Raw genomic sequence first — 6,952 nt, forward strand, 5'->3', positions numbered from 1 at the left:
TGGTTCACTGGCTCAACAGACTTAAGTTTCAAACTCCTATCCTACATTGAACTGCTTTGTATAGCTGTGACTCAAAAGCTAGCATGAAGGGTAACAGATTATTTGCCTTGACATAACGCATTTCTATGCTAATTATTTCCTAGACCTAGTAGGAGGTTGGATTAGAAAACACCAGGCAGAACACGTGCCACATTCAGGAAAAATCATACAGTGTTCTGACAGGTTCCTAGATTATTCAGACGGTGTAATTTAGAGCTGTCTTAAATTATGACAAAGTCTGTTTTGGTATCTGGCCAGTCAGTGTAATAGAAGCACAAATTTATCTCAAGTTGTTTTTCTTCTCAGCTGTACCAGGCTGAAGACTGAGCCTTTTTTCCTCTATAATACAACTCCTCAGAGATCACTTTACCTTAACAATTAAGAAAGAAAAATAAAATTCCATACTAAAACTAACTATACCATATGGTGTCATGTTTCCAGTTAAATGGATAATATATGAAACTGCTACTGAACAGCAGCGCTGGTAGCAACACTGCACTGCCCTCCTGTAGTATCATGAATGCATGATTATCGAACAGATTTTCGAAGGATCATTTTCTGTCATATTTTTGGAGTTGAAAATGAAGGCACAGAAATGACAGATTGTTTTACACCATAAACTGAAACCGAAACCAGTTCTTGTGTTTTTCCTTATCTTGTATCTTACTAGTAATTTTCCCTTCTAACTTCAGCCTCATACAGCAAGTCCTAGAAGATACATTACTTGTTCTTTAATGGTAAAAGTCATTTTTTACACATAAAACCTGCAAGATATGTCACTCTCAAGTTACCCTTTATCTATTTACCCTTTTTTAGTTTGAAATGACAACATCCTTGTATTTGTCATATTGTTTAAGTCTGACCTTTGATCCTAAGGGTCATTGCACTCCCGGAGGTCATCTGCCCATCTGATTAACACATTCCATAATTTTGGAGGTGGCCAGTTTAGTGGTCTATCCCATTAATCATGGCAAAGACACTAGAAGCAACATGAAAAAAACACTAAGGTTATCAAATCCCCACAGGAGATTAGGAAGTTAGATAAGCACATGAAGTTTAACAAACAAAAAGTACATGGACAAACCAAAAGGCATTAAAGGCCTGAAACCTGACACAAGCAAAGCAGCATGAGAAAAACAAACATCAGAAATTTTTCCTCCCTCCTATTTTTTTCTTACTAGATTTCATAAAACTCAGCTATTTCTCCTTGAAGGCAATATGTCTTCTAGATCAGAAAATATTGTGAAATGATTATAAATTTTAACACTATCCAAACTCACAGTATGATACAAAACTAAGTTAAAAAGAACTCGGATGAGAGGAGTCACCATCATGGGACATCACCTGCAGAGTGGCATCGAATGACCGTTAATACAGTGCAGTTATCAAGGAAATGATTATGATTGTTGGAGCTCTGTCAACTTGTGAGTTAGTTGATAAGGGGAAAAAATTATTTCACATGATGGCCCTTTTTATACCATCTATTATACAGTAAATAAAAATCATAACATAGGTAAAAATAAATTAAAAATAATCTCATATTATAGGACATTATGCTGAAAACAAATAAGTTTTGGATCTTGCTATTTATGAAATCTGCTTCAACATTTTTAACTCTTTCCTGGTCTTTCCTTCTTGTATTTTTAGAGAGCAAGAACAAGGACCTGCTTACTCTATACTCGATTGCTAATACAATGAGGTTTCAGTTGATATCCTGAACAAATATAGTAGCCAAACAAACAACAACAATGTCATAGCACAAGAAAATCTTTCTCAAATTAAAATCCTTGGAATTTTATATTTAATGGTATAAAAGTAATATAATATTTGAAAAAATTACTTTGTGGAAAGAGCAGTCACTACTAGAAAAGTACTATCTTGAGATTCACTAGCTTTACTTATTACTATGATGGAAATAAGCCTTGGGAAGAAGTAAAGCAACTCATACAAAATTGCTTGTTCAATATCTAAGATGAGAACAGATCTCTTGTTCACTTCTGCAAAATCTAGTGGTACACTGTTGTCAGAGTTTTCGACTAATAAAGACTAGTCCAGATTTGTAAGAAAGAGAAACTACTGCTTGCCCACAGCTGTATAAAGATCAATATGACTGGTTTTGGCAATAACTTCTTCAAGCTGAAGGTGTTGCAGCAGAGCTCATAGTTACCTGACAGTTCAAACACAACCCCTTCCCTGTTCTATAAATATGCTCTAAATGAACAAATATCAAGCAGGACTGAAAGGCCCCAGAGTTTCAACCCAACGGTAACTAACAGATTAAAATGGAAACCACAACCACAACCCAACCAAAAATCCCAACAACCAAAACCAACAGAAAAAAAAAAAATCAACCCAAAATTCTTTAGCAATCCCAAATCCCCAGAACTTGAAACTCAAAGCCAGAACTGTAGTTGCTAATCTCTTCTTGCTATTAAGCACATTTAGAAGTCTCACCTTCTTTCCCCACCTCTAATTCATTCTGATTGAACACTCATGAGTACAAGGGTCACACAAACAAAAAGAAGACTTAAATTCATGTCCTCATTTTTTAATGTATAATCATTTGCACTCATAAAAATATAACTGGTATGTGCAAAAAGGAACTTATCAGATCAGCTGGAAGACTAACATAAGAAAAAAATCAATCTAGTTTGTTTGTAATTTCAAATTACCATTCTTTAAAACGTGCTAGCACACTCACTAAGGCTTGCATAAAAACCAGCCCTCAATCTGTGGCTAAACATCTAATGGACATTTACAAAGAGGTTTAGGAACTGAGTCACATGATGGACAGGAGAGACAGAAACCACTGTAGACATAAGCAACAGCAAATAGTTCCATTTCTCTTACAAGATTAGGAGGAGACTTAAGCTGCTTGAAAGCATGCTTGCAAACTTTATCTGACATGGGAGGAGGGGACAGTTAACAAGCAGGATTCTTTAGAGGATCCCAGTATAATTCAGCCTGTTCTGAAATAACTTCTTTGCTCTCCCCATGCTTAACAAAGTGGGCTATGACTGCCTTCCAAAAGACACTTTCTTTTCCCTACTTGCAACCAAGTGCAAAAGGGACATTAAAACCAAGCTACTCCTACCTTCTTGTCCACCTAATGGCAGACCACAGCTCTAAATCACAGAATAGTGGGAATCAGGATCTGCTCTGCACCTCAGGTGCAAGGCAACACGAAGTATGAAGAGCCTTTACTTTCTTATCTGAGCAGGTAAGACACAAAGTCCAGTCCTACTTGAACATCTGTGCGCACTGAAAATCTTCCAGTGGACAGACATTACTAGGATCAGACAAATGATTAGTGCAGACCTGACTGCCAGGATTTCAAATAGATCACTTTGCTCTTGATACTGCCTTCTGTGCTCTTTTCTAATAATGCATATGGAATTCACGAGTTCTGTCCTCCAAACCGCAGTGAAAAGGCACAAGCCACTTCTCTCAGTCTGATGCACAAATCTCCTGGGGTTGTTGTCTACATGAAATATATAACCATTGTATATCGTTAAGCACTTAGGTCATGTTTCAAAGTAGAAAATCTATTAGACCCACAAATTTATAGTTCTCTATGTGCTTCAGAAAAGTACATTGTTATGGCTGTTATAAATAAAATGCATGGATAAATACGAAACAACCATGATTTGGCCACTTCCTCTACTAAATTTGTGCACTCATTTCCTTGGCTTTGGTCTGAAGATATTATTGGGATGAATGGGACATACTGGTTGGGAAAAGCAAATCAACCCATGCTGGATTATTCCTGAGACAATTATGGAACTAGAACACTGCTGCCTTACACTGCGTAATGTTATTGTTTCAGTCAGTGGAAATATTAAACAGCATCTCCAATGTGTGAGTCACAGCCTAAGCACAAGCAGTGCAGAGTATGTCAACTGAATGGGCATGAGGTGTTTCAGGAGAAGGTGTCGTGAAGGGAGGGAAGTGCACCTTAACACAATGTGGAGAAAGAAGTAACCCACAAACCTTTGGAGCACAAATCTTAGTAGTAGGGTATTTGCACTCACCTATCAAAATTCCAAGTTTCACACATGAGTGTCAAAAGTTTCACATTAGGTAAAAGAAGCTAATCAATAATTTAAGCACATACTTATCTTTTAAGACAGTAAGACTTAGGCAACTGAGGTTTTATCACCACTAGTATACATTTTTTTTTCTTATTTTTCAAGAACAAGAGAGAAAATCAATTCTCTGCCTTTGAAAATTTGCTTCTAACAATGTTTTCTTGCTTTTCACCCTGAGGCTATGAAGAATTTGAACTGGACTTGCCTAGTTTAGCATGTAAGTATGGAACACCCCTGTTTCCCAGATGTCAGCATACATTGTTATGAATAGTGAGAAGATATACAAGGCCCCAGGAGGAAGGCTGTGATATTTCTAAAAATTTCTTTTTCCTGTTATTCCACTCAGCAGTGTCAAAGAAGCTCCTGAGAAATGATGGTGCTACACTGAGAGATACAGTTCCTGAGCCCAAAAGACAATGAGAAATTGCAAAGCCCTCTGTGGAAGCTATGAAATACTCTCTCCATATTTTAATTGCTCTTGCATTATCTGTAAAACACTGTCCTGCTGCTCCTAAGCCATTTAACTCAGGTCACTTTTAACTGCTACTTAAATATTTTTTAATGATCCTCTGCAAACCTAGAACATGACAGACTCCTCACCATTATCTGCTTAGATTCTAGTAAGGCATTATTTTTCTGGTTTAGTTGATTTAGACTTCAAATCCTTTTAGGATAGTACTATCTTAAAGTCTACCCACAATCCAATATCTAGATGAAATGCATGAGTTAACAATTAACATGAAAAATGCATGGTTAAAAGCTGATTTGTCCTAACGTTTTTCTTCATGGAGGGACAAAGTGAACTAAGAATGGCTTTTCCACAGGTCAAGTGATGTCTGCATTGGTAAAGGTAGTACATATAAATGGATAAGTTAAGAGACTTGGATTCAGAATCCTGAGAGTGTATTGGTTCAGATTCTTTTGGGTTTTTTCTGTCTTTTTTTTGAATTTCTCTTTATCATTGTTCTCTATGTAATGTTCAAAGGCGTTGCACTCTACCTACATGGTAACCATGTCTACCTCATTTTTGAGTACACTGCAGTTAAGGTTTTCATATCTTTAAAAGAGTGAGATAACGAAGTGACATATTCATTTTACTGGTAAAGGAACTGGGGAATTAGTGCTTAAATCATTCAAAGGACCTGGCTAATGAAACTCGGGGTGTCCAGCTCCTAACTCCGAGTTCCCTGCCCATGAACACAAGCCAGACCCATGGAGATATGACATAACTATGCAAGGAGAGGACCTGCTTTTAAAACTCACACTGTAGGAGACTTAAGTCCAGCTTGTGTGGATGGGTTTGTTTGACAAGTACTAGTTGCTAACATTCACTCCTGAAATCTCTGGATTTTCTTCCAAGAACTAAGAACATTCTTCCCCCCGGCCCTTGATTTGTATTTGTTCTTAAAGCACAGTTATAGGAGCAGAGTTTGTGGAAGAAGCAGGAATGGAACTGAAGCTTCAAATAAACTCATATTAATTCTCATCTCTGTGTACTCAGACATATAGGTAAATAAATTACAGTAGATTACCCCAATAATCCCCACACTACTATTACATTCTTCTTTATAAAAATATGATTGAAAAACTTATTCTTCTCTTTAATTCATTAAGTAGTCTGCCTGATTGTGATTGTTATTTAAAGTGGGGGCACAATTAAGGAAAATGAGGTTTGTTTATGGAACCACATCGGCTTGCTTTTTTAGTTCGTTACTAATCATGAGTTTAATTTTTAATGGAAAAGCATTGCTAGCACAATTAACACTCAATTTACATGTGCATCCATAGACCTAATTAATTAAATTTTATTGATGCCTAGTTGCTCCTTAAAATGCTTTCCAAATGCCTTCAAATTGATTTTAAATGGTTGATAGTGAAAGTCTGTATGTTCCTGGTAGTAACCCTACTGATTTTTATACCTATTACCTTACATACTGTAAGAACTCATTGCTTTCCACTTTTTAACTGAGAATGTGTTCAGTGTTGTTTAACAGAGTATTTGGAGCAAAGCTATGGAAAAGTGGTAAGTTTCCATTTTATTTTCTAGCTAGGAGGGTTGTGTCTTTCTGTCATGCATCATTATGACAAGACCCAATAGTTGTAAACCCTTCTTTTCTAGCTCTGTGGGAGGTTGATTTTCATGACATCCTTTATCCTCCAAGTAAGCACCTTACTTAGACTGATTATTGCCTTGATGTTTCTTATCTAGATTGTATCCAATGTGAAACACTATCTCTGCTACAAAAATGGTAAAATAACTGTCTACTTGTCTCATAAATATGTTTTAGAGCAATTACATTTGTTACAACTGTTTTTAACATGTACTGAGTTTTGTTGCATTATCAATTAGTCTGAAATTCTGTCATACCTCATAACTAGCATTAATTTATAGTTTATATATTTTCAAAAGTTAGAAAAGTATATAAATATGTGCTTATATACATATTTTATATAAATATAATATTACCAAGAGATAATTTCAATTTTATAAACTTACATTCACAATATAATGAAAAAAATATTTTTCTAAATTAGGTTGAGTATAGCATTAAAGCCTCTAACAAATACTATGCAGAAGATGATACACTATGATTTTTCATTCATTTGACATTGTGATTTAAACAATATTAACCATCATATCATTTCATGTTAACAGAAAGACAATCAAGATGAAATCTTAATTACCAAAGAACTGTCAAGAGACATTAACAATTTCATACTGAATTTTACAAAAGTAATGATTGTCCTATTACATATGTTGTAATTTGACTTTCCTGACTGCTATAATAGTTTCCTCATGCATTAAATACTTATTTTCTCACTAC

This window comes from Phaenicophaeus curvirostris, chromosome 14 (assembly GCF_032191515.1).
Source record: "Phaenicophaeus curvirostris isolate KB17595 chromosome 14, BPBGC_Pcur_1.0, whole genome shotgun sequence".
Lineage (NCBI taxonomy): Eukaryota > Metazoa > Chordata > Aves > Cuculiformes > Cuculidae > Phaenicophaeus > Phaenicophaeus curvirostris.